We start from the raw sequence: 16899 nt of genomic DNA on the forward strand, positions 1-16899 counted from the left end.
CAACCTGAAGCATACTTAACCCGAACTATGAGTGTAATTGGTTCTGGAAGTCCGTACTTAACCTGAAGCGTACTTAACCTGAAGCGAACTTTCCCATTGAAAGTAATGGAAAGTGGATTAATCCGTTCCAGATGGGTCCGCAGAGTACTTAAACTGAAAGTACTCAAACCGAAGCATACTTAAACCGAGGTATGGCTGTATTACCTCAACGTCCCTTCCTCACTTGTAAATACGGAATCATAAATATATAAAAGAAGCTTAGAATAAACAACGATGGGCTTCCCTTTTCCCAACCGACTTTCACGCCGAAGAAAATCTTCTCTCAATTCAAACCTTTGATCCATGTAGCTGGTATATTCGGCAGTATGTTGTTGCAACCCTTTCCCATCACACGCCGGAACTCTAAAGCCAGTTAAAGATCCAATTAAATGGAGAACCTCTGCTTCTTAATGGCCGCGTAGGAGGGTTTTTGCCAAGCGAAGTGCTTTTGCACTCAGCGCCTCCCTGCCTCCCACATTCCATGCCGGAACGACAGCCAGGTACTGAGACAAATTGCGAGTGAAGCCCATTCTCCCTGTCCCTGGGGGGAATTTGCAAGGATGATTTACCCTCCGTCATCCTTGTTTTTCGTTCACCAACAATCCCCCGCTGTCATGGGGGCTGCCTCCATTAAGGCAGGCAGGACCGGAAGCCTGTATAATATAGTTTTCACAATATGAATTTATCCAACCGTGGGCACTTGAACCTTGGTTTCTATGAATCTTAAAGCTGTTTTGATACCCCATTTTACCAGCTGCAATATCACACCTGGTCACTTGTACTGCACTGAATGTAGTATTTCTAGTCTTAAGATCAATTGATGAAAGACCTACAGGAGCATAATTAGTTTACAATTTATGAAACTTGAGGTTTTTTGCAGGGTTTGGGGGGGGGGAGAGAGAACAGTGTTCCCGTGCACTTAACAGCTGTTAGACAGGCAGAAATCCAACAAGTTAAGCATTTTCTAGAAATAAAATTGAGAGAAACTTCTTCCGTTGACATTGTCTGTCAGACGTATTATTACTTGGTTGCGGCCACCGAATTATTTTTGGATCCTCTGCCCCTTCTGCAAAGAAAGAAAGCATATATGCATAAAGTTGCATATGGTTTGAAGCATATGCAGATTTTATGCAACTTCATGCCTTTATTTTGCAGGTGGTGCTGAGACCCCAATTCACTGACCCGTTTGGCACCTCTGCAGATTGAATCGACTCATGAGCAAGGCGAGATAGATGTACATGTGTCTATAAAGGCAGAAAAATTGTGGTGCTTTGTCATCGGGTAAAGAAGCAAGACGTAGAAAAGAGAAGGAACCAGGTGTAAATAACCATTTTCTTTTTGGCTAAGGTTAAAGGGGGCTGACAGCTTTTCCTTTGCACCCTCCTCAAACAGATTCACTCTGAAGCCTTTCAGATTTAAGGTACGGTGGCAGTTACGGGATCCTGGCAATTAACAACAGCTTTCCCTATCAATTCACAAATGTTTGTTTTTAATAGAGCAACTCCAGACATGTGTACATTGTTGTTCCTCTGAGAGTGTGTGTCTTCTCATGCTGCATGCTAGGTTGGAAGGTAAAAAGGAGGGGGAAGATTGTCCTTAACACCAGAGGGGAGGGGGGAAGCCCTGAAAATATATTTCCCTTTGGCACGGCTCAGTGAGTATGTCCAAAGCTGTTCACGAGGAAAGAAATTACTAAGGCTAATATCTGCCCCAAACAAAAATTGTATGCAGGGCCTAAATGAATTTCATAGAATGCTGAGGATATACATACAGGTGAAACTCGTAAAATTAGAATATCGCCGAAAAGTGCATTTATTTCAGTAATGCAACTTACTATTTTTTCTTTTTCTTTTAATTTTTACAAACGCTTTCTTTTGGAAATTCCACAGTAATAAAACAAATAGCTGCAATAATACAAAAATAAACATCACTATTACATTTCATTTATTACATTTCATTTATAATTGACCCCCCTAACGACAAATAATTACAATTACAACAAATAAAGGCTTGACATACCTTGCTTTGCATGTCATGCATCTATCTCACATACTGTATTGGTTTCACCTTTTAAGTTGCATTACTGAAATAAATGCACTTTTCGATGATATTCTAATTTTCTGAGTTTCACCTGTATATGGGGGAGTGATGATGATGGTGATGAATTACCCACCTTCACCCTAAGGTCCCAGGGTAGGTTTCCACATTAAAACACAATATTAAAAAACAGTTTAAAACAACTTAACAGCCACAAAAATAAGGAGAGTTTGAAAAATATGCACCTTAAATGTTGATGCTTTTGAATTATGGTGCTGGAGGAGACTCTTGAGAGTCCCATGGACTGCAAGTAGATCAAACCTATCCATTCTGAAGGAAATCAGCCCTGAGTGCTCACTGAACATGAGTTTGACCAAACTGCGGGAGGCAGTGGAAGACAGGAGTGCCTGGCGTGCTCTGGTCCATGGGGTCACGAAGAGTGGGACACGACTAAACAACAACAAATGTTGAAAGCTAGGGTAAAGAAGTGTCTCTTCAGCATTCTCCGGAAGCTGTATTATAAAGGTCGCACACATACCTCTGTGGGGAAGGAATTCCACAGCTTTGGGGCTCCCACAGAGAATGCCATCTTCTGAACCATCACCACCCTGAGGCTCTCGAGGTTGGAGGAACTACCAAGAGGTCCCCTCTGCTGATCTCGACACCCATGAGGGTGTGTAGGGAAGAAGGCTGTCTTTCAGATATTTGGGGCTTGAGCTGCAGGACAGCGTTTGCAAAAGTACCACTGCCATGTGGTAGGGACATGCCATGTTTGATCAGGTTCAGACAGTTTTACACCACTTGTGCTCCAGCTAACCAACCCTCCTGTTACAACACGCACAGGCCACTGGAATAACAAGGTGACCTTGTGTGCTTCTACATCACCTTAAATGAATGGTTTTGTCCTTTCTGCTTCTCTGAAATTCATATGGGTAGCACCACCCCCCCCAAAAAAAAGTTATACCGATATATACCTGTTGGCACTTTTCCAGACTTCATCTAATTTCTGAGCTAAGAACCGTTTATTTGCCAGGCCCCTCCTGGGGGTTTGCAACCTTATCTCATTTATAGCCTTTTGTCTCTGCTAGGTAATTGAAGAGCATCTTCATAAAACATTGTATCCTTTGTTCTCCACCTTTTCATTTATAGTTTTGCCCAAACAAGAGTTAATACGTAGACTCAAATGAATTGCATTTTATGGGGATAATAATGGTAACATAAACAGCAGTTTCTAAAATGAATGGCCACCTCCACTTTTCTGCTGTTGTGTGGTAATGATTTTTTTAACAGCGTAGGGCTGAAAGCATAAGGTTTTACTTCTTGTCCTAAATGTATACTGCATGAGAAACAACCTAAACACGGTTCTTAATTCAGGCAGTGTACCCGAGGGCCTTTTCACACACTGTGCTTTTGGATGTACAAAATATTTGAATGTACATCTAAAAACCTTCAAGGTGCTGTAGGTTTCAACCAGAATGGTGAAGTGGTGGTGATGGGAATTTTTAACCCTTTCCCTGTCCACCATTTCTCCACTTAGGCGCTCTTTCTCATGCAGGATTGAAACCACTTGTCTGTGTGCATTTTGAATAACATTTAACCAAGCAGCCCATGTTCGTGAAGTTCACAAGCTTGCACACATCCAGTGATGTCCACAAGCAAGCTGTTGCACAACAGGACTTCCATTTCGCTTCTTCTCTTCCTCCAGCCCCACGGTAGGTCCAAATATATTGCTCCAGAGGGTCTTCTACCCTTCTGGAGAGATTTGGGGAAGCATGCAGGGGAGGGAACTCCCCAGAACTCAGTTTCAGCTCATCTCAGGTTGGTACCATTCCAAGAGAATGAGGGAGATGTTCATGGTGAGTTCTGGCACCTCTTTTTCTAGAAAAATAGCACTGGAGGAAAATAAGGTGAAACCCTGTTGCACAAACAGATGCTACTCATGCCATGCTGGATCTCATTTCCTGCAATTCCTTTGAGTGGTTTTCAGATAAGAGTGAACCCATTGAAATTAGCGGACCTAACATAGTGATGTATGGAAGTGAGAGTTGGACCATAAAGAAGGCTGATCGCCGAAGAATTGATGCTTTTGAATTGTGGTGCTGGAGGAGACTCTTGAGAGTCCCATGGACTGCAAGAAAATCAAACCTATCCATTCTGAAGGAAATCAGCCCTGAGTGCTCATTGGAAGGACAGATCCTGAAGCTGAGGCTCCAATACTTTGGCCACCTCATGAGAAGAGAAGACTCCCTGGAAAAGACCCCGGTGTTGGGAAAGATGGAGGGCACAAGGAGAAGGGGACAACAGAGGACGAGATGGTTGGACAGTGTTCTCGAAACCACCAACATGAGTCTGACCAAACTGCAGGAGGCAATAGAAGACAGGAGTGCCTGGCGTGCTCTGGTCCATGGGGTCATGAAGAGTCGGACACGACTAAATGACCAAACAACAACAACATAGTTACATTCTTGAATTTAAATGAGTTTATTCTGAATAAAAGGGGCGCGGGTGGCGCTGTGGGTTAAACCAAACCACAGAGCCTAGGGCTTGCCGATCAGAAGGTCGGCAGTTCGAATCCCCGCGACAGGGTGAGCTCCCATTGCTCGGTCCCTGTTCCTGCCAACCTGGCATTTCGAAAGCACCTCAAAAGTGCAAGTAGATAAATAGGTACCGCTGTGTTTCCGTGCGCTGCTCTGGTTCGCCAGAAGCGGCTTAATCGTGCTGGCCACATGACCCGGAAGCTGTATGCCGGCTCCCTTGGCCAATAAAGCGAGATGTGCGCCGCAACCCCAGAGTCGTCCGCAACTGGACCTAATGGTCAGGGGTCCCTTTACCTTTATTCTGAATAAAACCTGGCTGGATAACACCCTTCATGCTTTTTGATAATGGTTTGACTCCCTGTTGATAATTTATAAACAATAACAGATGAAAAGAACCTTTTACAACATAAACTTTTTCAGTGTGCAAAAATACATTTCACAGCCACTCTGAAATGTTTAAAACAAAACAAAAAATATACCTGATATATTCCAGATGCCCAGAGGGGCAAATGTTTCCTTCTTATTTGGTAGCTGCTTCGTGGAGAAGAACATAAACTGATACGCTTTTGTTTTGAAATGATGGGAAGAATTTGGTTTGTCAGGCAGCCTGCATTTCCACGGTGCCTGACAACAGGCTACGCTGCTCCTATGATTAATTTATAATGGAAAACAGGGCATTCTGAAATGACCGCAGGGCCTGCATGAAATGTGAACAAGCTCAAACCAAGATAAGCTGTATCTATATTTCAATTCCCATCTGACATCCCTACCTTCTTGATTATGAATAATATGCAACCTTTTGTGTGTCCTGAAGATTGGAACCTTTCCCAGTTGTGTTTATACCCCCAGTCTTACTCTGCGAGACTCAGACCCTTTTGTGTATCCCTTGATGATACTATCTAGTTCAAACGTAGAGGCAGGTCTTATTTAATTAATTCCCACCATTTAAAAAAATATGCCAGGTTTATTGAAATAAGACACTTTGTTGAGAAGCTTGGTTTCATGCTTCACACTGTGTTTTAACTGTTCGGGGACTCCTTTTTAAAGACAGCACATATGAATTAGAGCCCTTTAATCTCTTGAAATATGTTTTCAATTCTAAGACTCCAAATTTTGTATATCTCTTGGAGGGAAATATATTTGACCTATAATAAAAAGCTGTGTTTTGCCCATTCTAGCTTCAACCTTTCAGCCAAATTATTTACACACACACAGACACACACACACTAATTATTTTGCCACTTTAAATGTACTCCCTTATAAAAAGTAGTGGCATAAACATTGAGAAAATAATAGCTGCAATGTTTGTTGCTGCTTTAGGAAGTCTTGTTAATGCTTCCCACACACACACACACACACACACATGCATGCTGAATGGAATGAGGTAATGTTTAGGGAATGTATTGGCAGAAGAATTGATGCCCTAAATATCTAATTGAAAATCACCCATTCATTTAGCATTTTAAAAATTGGATTATATTGTAGTGCCATACTCTGTCACTGTGGTAAACTGTGACAGCTCCGGTTTGGATTATACCAGTTCATTTGATCTTTCAGAAGCTACTCGTTCATTTCTGCCAGATTGCTTTGCAAGTGCTGTATCCTGTCAGTTGTAGGAGGACCAAGTTAAATGAGGGTGGGTGGGTGTTTAAAAAAAATCAACAGTAGAAAGTTTCTATGATGTCTGACACCAGGCCATACTCCTGCTATGATCTTGCTTCCTTGGCTTTGTCTACTTTTTCCCCTTTTGTCTATCTGGTGTTTTCAATTTATACTTTTGCTAGAATGAGGTAAGCTAACTACTTGGGACCTAAGGCAATTGCTGCTCTCCCCCCTTTTTGCCTCAAGTCTAAAAGCAGCTCTGATGCATGTTCAAGAGGTCAACTGGAATGGCGATTTTCAATCATTTGGTCAATGCATTTGGAGTCATTTATAGCTTTCAGAATTCCCAGCGGATTATTCCACCACACATTCTTTTTCTCCTACCCACTTCCCAGTCTTTATCTTTTTAGAAGTTCCAGTCTTGATCTACACTTCACAGGGCAGAGCAAGGGAATGTAGCTGAAGATGTTTACATATTTCTCTGCAAACAGTTTCCATATGAGAGGTTTTATACTTTCTGAGTAGTAATGGACTCTTTTATACTGGGGGAGAGACTTCTGGGTCCCAAACAAACTGGCTTTTCTAAAAAGAATGTTTTCACACGTCGCTAAAGCCTGTGCAAAAAGAAGAAGAAGAAATCCATTTTTGGAGTGGTAGGATTAATGCTCTCTCATGAATAGGAATTATTATATGAAACCATCAGCATAGGCATTTTTAGCAAGGATCTCTAAACCAGGAGCTTCTGATAGCAACCTTCTATAAAGCTCAGCTTGTTAAATATTCAAGTGCCCAAGTGTATGAATGGCTTGTGATTTAGAGATTCTTCAACTGACTTTAGCTTTGAGTAGCTTTGAGTAGTAAAAATAAGACCAAGGGTGTGGTCCAAAATGATAACAAGGTACTAAAATAAACTTCTTTACTCTGCATAAGTACAGTTTAACTTGTCTTATTGCTAGTTTAACTAGATGTTACTAAGAAGTAACATGTATTCACATCTTTATAATTCTTTTAGTAATTTCAAACATAATCCTTTCTTGCAAAAGACTGATTGGTTTTAATTCTGAATCCCTCCTCATATTCAGTAAAACAGGGATGGGGAATCTGGACGACTTAAGAAGTTGCTGTACTTCAGCTCCCTTTTACATTAAGCTGTTGTGAGCTGTCATTAGGAGATATGGGGCAAGATGTCATCAGAATGCTGAGGACACTCGGCTCTACTTCTCCCAAACAACTGGGTGAGGAGAGGCCATGCAGGCCCTGAACCGGTGCCTAGGTGCAATGGTGGGCTGGTTAATGGAAAGTAAAATGATCCTGAATCCTAGCAAGGGAGAGGCTCTGTGGGCGAGTGCTTCCCATGCTTGAGAAATTAGTCAATTGTCTGCCCTAGGCTGGGTTGCATCCCTCTGAAGAAGCAGGTACACAGTTTGAGGTGTGCCTGGATCCAGCTTTGTTACTGTTTGCCCAGGTGCCTTTGGTGGCTTAGGACTGGAGAACCTTTTTGTCAGCTTTGGCTTGTGCAACAGCTGTGATCATTCCTGGACTCGGGTCGTTTAGGCATTGGTAACTTCGAAGTTGGATTAATGCAATGCACTCTGTGTGGGGCTTTCCTTTTGTTTGGTCCAGAAACTGCAGAATTCTGCACTACAGTGGTTGGCATCCTCTCACCTTTGCTTAAACATCTGCACGGGCTGTTACCAAGTTCAAGTCTTTACTATTAGTACGTATATAGAATATAGAGTGTTTAACAACTTTAACTTAAGGATCACATCACCCCATATGTGCCACCCCAACCCTTCAATCTGCAGAAGGGAATGGCAGAACAAGCTTTTGGGATATGCAGAATTGGCTCAATTGACATATACTCTAAGGGGAAACACAAAACAATCCTTTGTCAAAAATGGGATATGTTTAGAAAATACCTACAATCAAACAATAACAATGTAATCTCCCTGGCAGCATTCGAATGAGCTGTTTGTTTTACTCTAGGAAGCCTATCCAGACGCATCACATGTCTGTTTGGATGTTCTCCTATTGAATAATCCAAATTATGGAAGTTGGTTTTGTATTTATGTATTGTGCTGATGCTTCACTTTACTAGCCTTTGGTCCTCCGTATATACTCTTCAATTGCAATTCCCATCAGTACCAGTCAGCGTGGCCAATTGTCAGCTATTGTGGGAACTGTATTCCAACAAGTTCTGGAGGGCTATATGTTTTCCATTCCTAATTTAGGGAGCTCTCAGCACTTTCCGCACCAGGGACCATCCATCTGGGTGTTAGGTGAGGATACTGAGGACCAGAGAAAGGGGAGCAGAAACTTGTATTTTTTTAAAAAAACTCTTAACCACAGCCAGCTTTCCAATGACATGGAATAGGCTAAAATTTGCAATCCTAAACTCACTCATTTCGGAGCAAGTTTCTTAATAGACATGAATAGGATTGTGCGGTATGTGACTTGGATAGCCCAGCAACATGCAATGAATTCGAATATGTAAGACTCTTATTTCTAGAAGCCTTCCTAACAATGTTGTCAGCATGTCAGCCTACTTCCTATTTCTGTTCAGCCAGATTTCATAAATTGAGGGCTGCAGAGATTCCAGAAAGGTAAATGAGATTTTATTGTGCTGACGTTGAAGCATATAAGGAACCTGTCGGTCAGTTGTCTGCAGTGCTGAGAAGAGATTGCAGCATACCTTTAGGTTTCCAGCTTGACACACCTGTTAATAAATTGACATGGAGAAGAAAGGTTCATAGGGCAAGACAATAAATAATTTCCTCAGAGTTGGCCAGTTTATGGTTGTTTTTCTTTCACAGCAGTTCATATGAATAAAATACGTAAGAGCAGATAAAGAGGTGTTGCAGTGTGCTTCTCTTGTTAAGATTTATGGCCCTATATGGGCAGCCTGCAGAACTCGAAGATTTATGTGCCTGTAACATTACTTGGATTTAAAGCCATGTCAATGACTGTGAGCACATAACCATGTTTCTTAAGGGCTCTTTCTAATGTAGTGAGAGGTCATAGCAAGGATGCAGACATTTTGCAGTGTTGAGAGGCATGTGCTAACATATATCACCCTGCCCATAATTTACAAGTGGCAACTTACATTGACATTTTCATGTTTTTACTACTTTGGCCCATTAAATCCTTAAGTGGTCCAAGACTATATATGGCTTATTAAATGATTGTTGTGCGTGATGGAATGACTGAATATGGTGAGCAAAAGCAGAAAAGCCATTCATGTTAAGAATTCTTCCCACTCCATTTAGTCTTCTTACTCAAATGTGAAAACTTGCTTCTGCCCATAAGAACATTGGTATAATTCATAGTTAGCTCCCAGGGGCGGGGGGGGGGGCGACCTGTGCTCTAAGTATGCATGGGATCAGTTGTTTCCCTTGTGTGACATGTAGAAGCTTGGGGAACGAAGCAGGAAAATTGCTCTGGGAACAAGGTTTCCAACAGCAGGAACAACTTCAGAAAAAAACTATTTTGGGGGAGCAAAGATGGACAAAAATTGTTGTTCTGTGAATAAGGATTTCAACGATGCTTATGCAGGACTTTGATGTACTGTGGCAGAAAGTTGCAGAAGCAAATATTGCGGTCGTTCATTTTACCTTTCTCCACTCCTTGGAGTCATTCCCGTACCCAACACCTGCTGTTAAAGCTTTTCTCATTTGGAGCTTAGTCCCATGTTTCCAAGGAAAACCTCAGTTTCTTTGTGGTTTACATTCTGAATATGAATGTAATTCATTCAGATATTCTGAACAATGCAATGTAAGAGCCTGCTGGATTAGGCCAAAGCATCCCGTTTTCATAGTGGCCAGCCATGTGCCTATGGGAAGCCTGCAAGCAGGACCTGAATGCCAGAGCACTGAACATTAGTGATCAGGTAGCTATTGATACCCTAATTCCATGAATTTGTCTAATCTTCTCTTAAAACTATCCAGGTTGGTGGCCATCATTGGAATTACTGTATTTTTCAGTCTATAAGGGACCCAGGTGGCGCTGTGGGTTAAACCACAGAGTCTAGGGCTTGCTGATCAGAAGGTCGGCGGTTCGAATCCCTGCAATGGGGTGAGCTCCCGTTGCTCGGTCCCAGCTCCTGCCCACCTAGCAGTTTGAAAGCACATCAAAAAGTGCAAGTAGATAAATAGGGACCGCTCCAGCGGGAAGGTAAACAGCGTTTCCGTGCGCTGTTCTGGTTCGCCAGAAGCAGCTTTGTCATGCTGGCCACATGACCCGGAAGCTGTCTGCAGACAAACGCTGGCTCCCTCAGCCTATAGAGCGAGATGAGCGCCGCAACCCCAGAGCCGGACACGCCTGGACCTGATGGTCAGGGGCCCCTTTACCTTTTCAGTCTATAAGACGGAATAAGATGTATAAGGGACAGGGAGGACTCAGATTAAGAAAATGGGGGGAGATGGCCCCATGTATAAGATGCCCCCTAATTTTTGACATTTTTAAGGAAAAAACGCAGTCTTATACATGGAAAAATACAGTAGCATAGGTCAGCTATGCACAGTATTCTTTTGTTCAACATTCAGCTTCATTGTTTGTTCCTGAGGGTAAATCTGAAGTGATTTACCCTCATTAAAACTGTTGCCCCACCTCTGTAGCCCCTGCTTCTAGAGACGAATGTGAACCAGACAGAAAGCAAAAGCAGACAAACTTGGCATGATGCCTGAATAGAGCCATTATAAAATTACTTTGATTTATGCCAACAGTTTTCAAAATACTTTAATTTTAAATGGATTTATTGCAGGAGAGGGGCAAAAACCCGATTTGCCTAATTTGGATGCAAACAACAGACTATGGTTATTGTGAACCAGAATGAGAGGGACAGGACTGCTAAGCAAACCATGGTTAGGCTGTGATACTGGGCCTGGACCAAACAGTGTGTGATATGGATGACCTAGAATTCCCAGTTTCTTTTACTGGTTCTTATGCTGACACAATGAAATCTAAGCAGGTTAGAATTTCCCTAGGATGATTATAGGCAAAGAAAAAAAAATACCGTAGTTTGAGTGTTAGTCATGTTAAAGGCAGTCATGGGAGTAGAAGAAAATGTGATTTTGTGTTGTAGTGATAGACATGGCCTGGCTGCATTTTCTGAAGTCTGTGGAATACTTCCTCTCCCCAACCCCAATAGTACATCTATCACAGACATTGCAAAGATGGGTAGAATTTCCTGCTTGCATGGATAAGAACCTTATGGTGTGAGCCAGCCTTTACTTATAGTGACAATTGATATTAGCAACATAATAATGCAGAGTTTCTTAATTGTCTTGTTACAGTACAGCATAACAATAGTATGAAAGCCAATTAAAGTTGCATGTTGATTTCGCCTATCCTTGGGCAGGGAGGAGGTTTGCTCAGTAAGGAAGCAATGATACTTAAATAAAGCTATTTAATGGGGGAAGAAGGCTTAATCTTTTGGAACAGGACTTAGGAGATGTTTTCTGGATGCAAACGCAGCGACAGCAACACAACTTCCATACTATTTTAAGCCTGTACACCAGAGCTTTCTAAACTTTTCATGTTGGTGGCACACTTCTTAGACGTGCATTGTTTTATGACACAGTAATTCAGTTTTCCTGCCAACCTAGCAGTTCGCAAGCATGCCAAAGTGCAAGTAGATAAATAGGTACCACTCCAGCGGGAAGGTAAACGGCGTTTCTGTGCGCTGCTCTGGTGGCTTAGTCGTGCTGGCCACATGACCCAGAAGCTGTACACCGGCTCCCTTGGCCAATAAAGCAAGATGAGCGCCGCAACCCCAGAGTCGTCCGCGTCTGGACCTAATGGTCAGGGGTCCCTTTACCTTCAATTCAGTTTTACTAGCAAACCAGAGGTTAAACTAACCCCTTATAAGAGCACAGAGAGCGTTCATGCGACACACCTACACACTGCAGCCGACGCACTAATGCAGGGGTCAGCAAACTTTTTCAGCAGGGGGCCGTTCCACTGTCCCTCAGACCTTGTGGGGGGCCGGACTATATTTTGAAGGGGGAAAAATGAACGAATTCCTATGCCCCACAAATAACCCAAAGGTGCATTTTAAATAAAAGCACACATTCTACTCATGTAAAAACACCAGGCAGGCCCCACAAATAACCCAGAGATGCATTTTAAACAAAAGGACACATTCTACTCATGTAAAAACACGCTGATTCCCGGACCATCCGCAGCCGGATTTAGAAGGCAATTGGGCCGGATCCAGCCCCCAGGCCTTAGTTTGCCTACCCATGCACTAACATGTCATGACACACTTTGGAAAGCTGTGCTGTACATTTTCAAGGTGATGCTTAGTAAGTTGCATTTCTCAGTGCAAGAAGAACAGAAGGTATAAATATTGTATGTGCTTCTGAATGATTTAACTTTATTTTGCTGACACACTGAAACCTGCTCTGGAGTGACTCGGAAGTTACTAGATTGTGAACAAGCTTATTACACAATTCCATCTGCTCCTGCGTTGACTCTGCCCCTTTGTGTGACCTGCATCCTAAATTATGAATTGTCATGAGAGATGACTGTTCTATGCAGTTCTCTTAGTTGCCCAGTTGCAGTGAATATTTCGCTCATATAGGTCAACTTCATAAGGACAACGAGCACTTCAGAAAAGAAGTTTCCCATTTCAAAAGTTTATTTTATAAAAACAAATGAGCCAATCGGATGTGAATGATGTCCCTCAGACCCCTTCCTTCTCTGACCTCCACCCCGCCCCCAACTTTTCATAACTTTTCCGTGGCAACTTGTTCTCCTGTGAGGTGAACAAGGGAGACTGATTCCATTTTTATTCTTGAAAGCAGCTTCCTCTTTGAAATTGCTCTGAGCACATTCCAACCAAGTCAATGCTGCTGGCGTTTGCAGGGTAGGAATAGCAGACGGGCAAGCTAAATTATGCACCTGTCTACTGAAAATGTATATATGTTTTGGAGTTCGTTCCACAATTTCGTTTCTCATTGCTAGTTACAAGTTGAAAAAACAAACTAGATTCTGTACCCTGTAATGCACATTCCACTGTATTTTTTTTATCATAGCCATCATGTTAAAAAATCACTGTAAAACCTGGTGTTTGGAAAACCTAGTTTCAAGTATTTGATGCTTATTCTTTTGACTCTTTAAAGAAAGGGTTGCTTGAAAAATGTGCCTACATCCCCCCTTTCAATTTTACTGTATTTATTTTAAAGTGCCTCTAAGCTTGATATTTCAAAAATACCTAAGAGGTGTATGATACGTACAATGTAAAAACAATATTCATTAAAACGTTAAAAATATATCCTGACAACAACAAAAAGTATAAAAAACATATAAAACAAATAATGCATATTCAGGGGATTCACAGGGAAAAAAAACAGGGAATTGGGGAACACCTGGACAGAACGATGCCTCTTAGAATTGTAGAGTTGGAAGGGATCTCAAAGGTCATCTAGTCCAGCCTCCTGCAATGCAGGAATCAAAGCTAAACCATCCATGGCAGATGGTCATCCAACCTCTGCTTAAAAACCTCCAAGGAAGTAGAATCCACAAGCCTCCCGAGGGAGATTGTTCCACTGTTGAACATCTCTTGCTGTCAGAAAGTTCTTCCAGATGTTTAGTCAGAGTCTCCTTTCTTATAACTTGGAGCCACTGGTTTGAGTCCCACCGTCTAGAGCAGGAGAAAACAAGCTTGTTCCCTCTTCCATGTGACAGCCCTTTAGATATTTGAAGATGGCTATCGTATCTCAGTCTCCTCTTTTCTAGGCTAAACATACCCATCTCCTTCAACCGTTCCTCATAAGGCTTAGAAGGTAAGATGTCTTAGAAGGCACCTGAAGCAGCTGGTGGTTGCTGCTTCATGTATGGCAGAGGGAAGGGCATTCTGCAGAACAGGAGCTACAGTATAAAATCCCCATTCCTGGGTCACTGTGCTATGATATCCTGTACAATGCAGTGCCATGAGTAGAATTTCCCCAGATCCACAGGTTTGTAGAGGAGCAAGTGGTCTTTCAAGTAACCTGGTTCTAAGTTGTTCAGGGCTTTAAATGTTAACAAGACCTTGAATGTGAGCAGATAGCTGATCAGCAGCCAGTTCTGTTCCCTCAACAACTTGACTGCATAATTCTGCACCAGCTGCAGCTTCCAGACCAGTCCTAAGGGACTACAGTTGCTCCATCTATCCACCAGTCTTTCCCCCCTCTAAATATATATATATATATGGGCATTGTGGATGCAGTAGTCTTCGTTAAAGAGAGAGAGAGTCATAGAGCTTGAATCCATTATATTTTTACTACTTCTAAAATGTTGGAGAGACTTCTTGATCCAGCGGTTGATGCAATCTTGAAAACCTGTTCTGTGGGGAAAACAAATTAGTCCAGGGTGTTTGTTGCATCTCTGTTTTGTCACGGTGCTGTTTAGACTGGGTGGAGTGCAGAGTTGAGCAGGAATGGAAGGAAAGAGCTGGCTGTTTGGCACAGCCCTTGACTGAGGCTTCCATACAATCCATTCCCGAAGCCAGAAGTTCTTTCGAGGTCGGTATGGGTTTTACTTGAATCAGATGCTTTTAGAACAAGGGCTCTCCTTTTCTCTGTTGGCTTTTGGTAAGAGTACTGTGATCAGAGCAGAAAGACTCAGCAAGCCGTAAGGAGGAAATCAATTTTTAATTTTGATACCATTACAAGGGCAGACTATTGCCCAGAGGTTTGTGTCATTTGGTCTTCACCCATTTGTTTCTACTTAGAAGTAAAGAGAGTGAGTGTGAGGACATTGGACTCAGCTTGCTTTTGGGGAGAAGTATGTTCTGTGCATCCAGGCAGATCGATTCTTGCAACTTGTTTTTACTGAAAACATATGAACTTTCTGCAACATACTGCAAAACAATTGTACTGGAGCAGCAAACCTAGTTTTTGCGTCTGTGTTTTGTATGTATACTGTACTTTATATGCTCCTGCCAAAAGTTCTCTATCTGTATAGTGTAGTCATAGTGCATGATGCTTTATCCTAGTATAAAGAGTAACTTCAGCTATTTTTTAAAAAATCACTTTCCCAGAGAAGCTTACAAATTTTGATAATGGGAGAAAGAGTGGACTGGCATGGAGGGGGAGAGGAAAGAAAAAACAGCAAGGAGTTATGTGAGCAAATGCAACTACATGCACTTTCAGATGCAGGGTTGAGTAATTTGCCATGCATGCACACACAATGTCTGGATTGGAATTTGCCATTTTTAGATTAATCCATTAAGCCACATGGCTATGCATCCTCCTGAAAAAATCACTACAGCCTGAATTATGGAAGCAGGACATAACAATGCATGCAGACCCGCACAGGGGGTTGGGCATCCAGGTACATTTGTCCTGGGCCTCAGACAAGCTCTCCACAGGGTCTGAGTACATCAGAAGTCGAACAGAATCCATTCCAGAAGTCCGTTCAACTTCCAAAACATTCGGGAACCAAGGCACAGCATCCGATTGGCTGGAGGAAGCTCCTGCAGCCAATTGGAAGCCGCAGCGGACGTTCAGGTTCCAAAGAACGTTCGCAAACTGGAACAATCACTTCCGGGTTTGCAGCGTTTGGGAGCCAAAATGTTCTTCTCACAAGGCGTTCGACTTCTGAGGTACAACTGTATTTATTTTATTGCATTTATATAACACTTTTTCTCCAAGAAGCTCAGGAACGTACACGTAAGTCTGCCTGTTTTATCCGTACAACAGTTCTGTGAGGTAGGTTAGGATGAGAGGCAGTGTGCACAGGTACACATAAGTGAATCTATATAGATCATTTTTATTGTGCAACTTGAATTTTCTAGCTGGAGTTTGATATACAGTATGCGCTAGCAAAATACGGTTACGATAGGCAGGAAGTAGGGCCTGCACATTTGCAGTGTTGGATGCTTTCTGCATTGATTGATCATTTTTGCACTTCAAGAATTTAGGGGCGTTTCAGAATGTCTTGTAAGAGGCATGCCAATCAAGTATCTTAGACTTGGGTTCATATGATTCCTTCTAATTCTTCTATATAGCTATTCTCACATATATACGTGGAATGAATCTGTTGGAAGCTACTTTAGTTCTTTCAGCTACAGGGGGCAAGCTGTATCTTGAATCTGTTGGTGTTTTTACCGTTTTATCCTAGATTCTCACAAAAGGAACAGTGTAGTGAAGTCCTCCGCCGCACGCACATACACCCCGCCTCCCGGAAATCACCAGCAATGTAATGGTGCCTTTTAAAAGCAATTCTTGCTTTTTCTCAGATGGATGCTTAAAAGGGCCAATTGGTTGCGGCATTCCAGGTTCATGCTTTTAGGAATCAAACAGCAAAACTGTCTTGGGGAATTCTGAGTTGTCAAGTCACTAATTCTAGAAGATGGCTTACCCTTTAGGTTTCCCATTCCCATCTTGTCAGTGTATTTGCTGAAATGGACTTTGATTACATACATTTCATCACTTGTGTCATAAAAATGTGTCTTTGTGTAGTATTAGCTTTAAAAAAGTACAAAATTGAGAGAGAAAGTGTCTGAGCAAACTATTAATGTATAGATCAATCACTTTAAAGAAATGTGTCTCTTTGCAATAGAGCCATCATTTGGGATGGGGGGAAGGTCAAGTGCTGAAATTGAAACTGAGCACAGACACCAGAAACATCATGACGCCTTTGTGGAACAGTAGTAGAAGCACAGGTTTTCCTCTACATTTTCAGAGCTGATACCTGTCTT

General features: G+C 42.2%; 1 protein-coding gene across 4 annotated transcripts in view; it reads left to right on the forward strand.

Annotated features, from left to right (window-relative positions):
* MCC (MCC regulator of WNT signaling pathway) overlaps positions 1-16899 on the forward strand; it is a 202635-nt gene that overhangs the window by 105993 nt on the left and 79743 nt on the right. The window contains exon 1 of one of the 4 annotated variants that reach the window (XM_060280153.1): positions 14536-14719. The exons of the other annotated variants lie outside the window; for them this stretch is intronic. The gene's annotated coding sequence lies outside the window, so the exon portion shown is untranslated. Of the gene's footprint in view, positions 1-14535; positions 14720-16899 lie in introns of those variants that run through there. 4 annotated transcript variants of the gene reach the window in all.

The sequence above is a fragment of the Zootoca vivipara genome, chromosome 11, assembly GCF_963506605.1.
Source record: "Zootoca vivipara chromosome 11, rZooViv1.1, whole genome shotgun sequence".
Taxonomy (NCBI): Eukaryota; Metazoa; Chordata; class Lepidosauria; order Squamata; family Lacertidae; genus Zootoca; species Zootoca vivipara.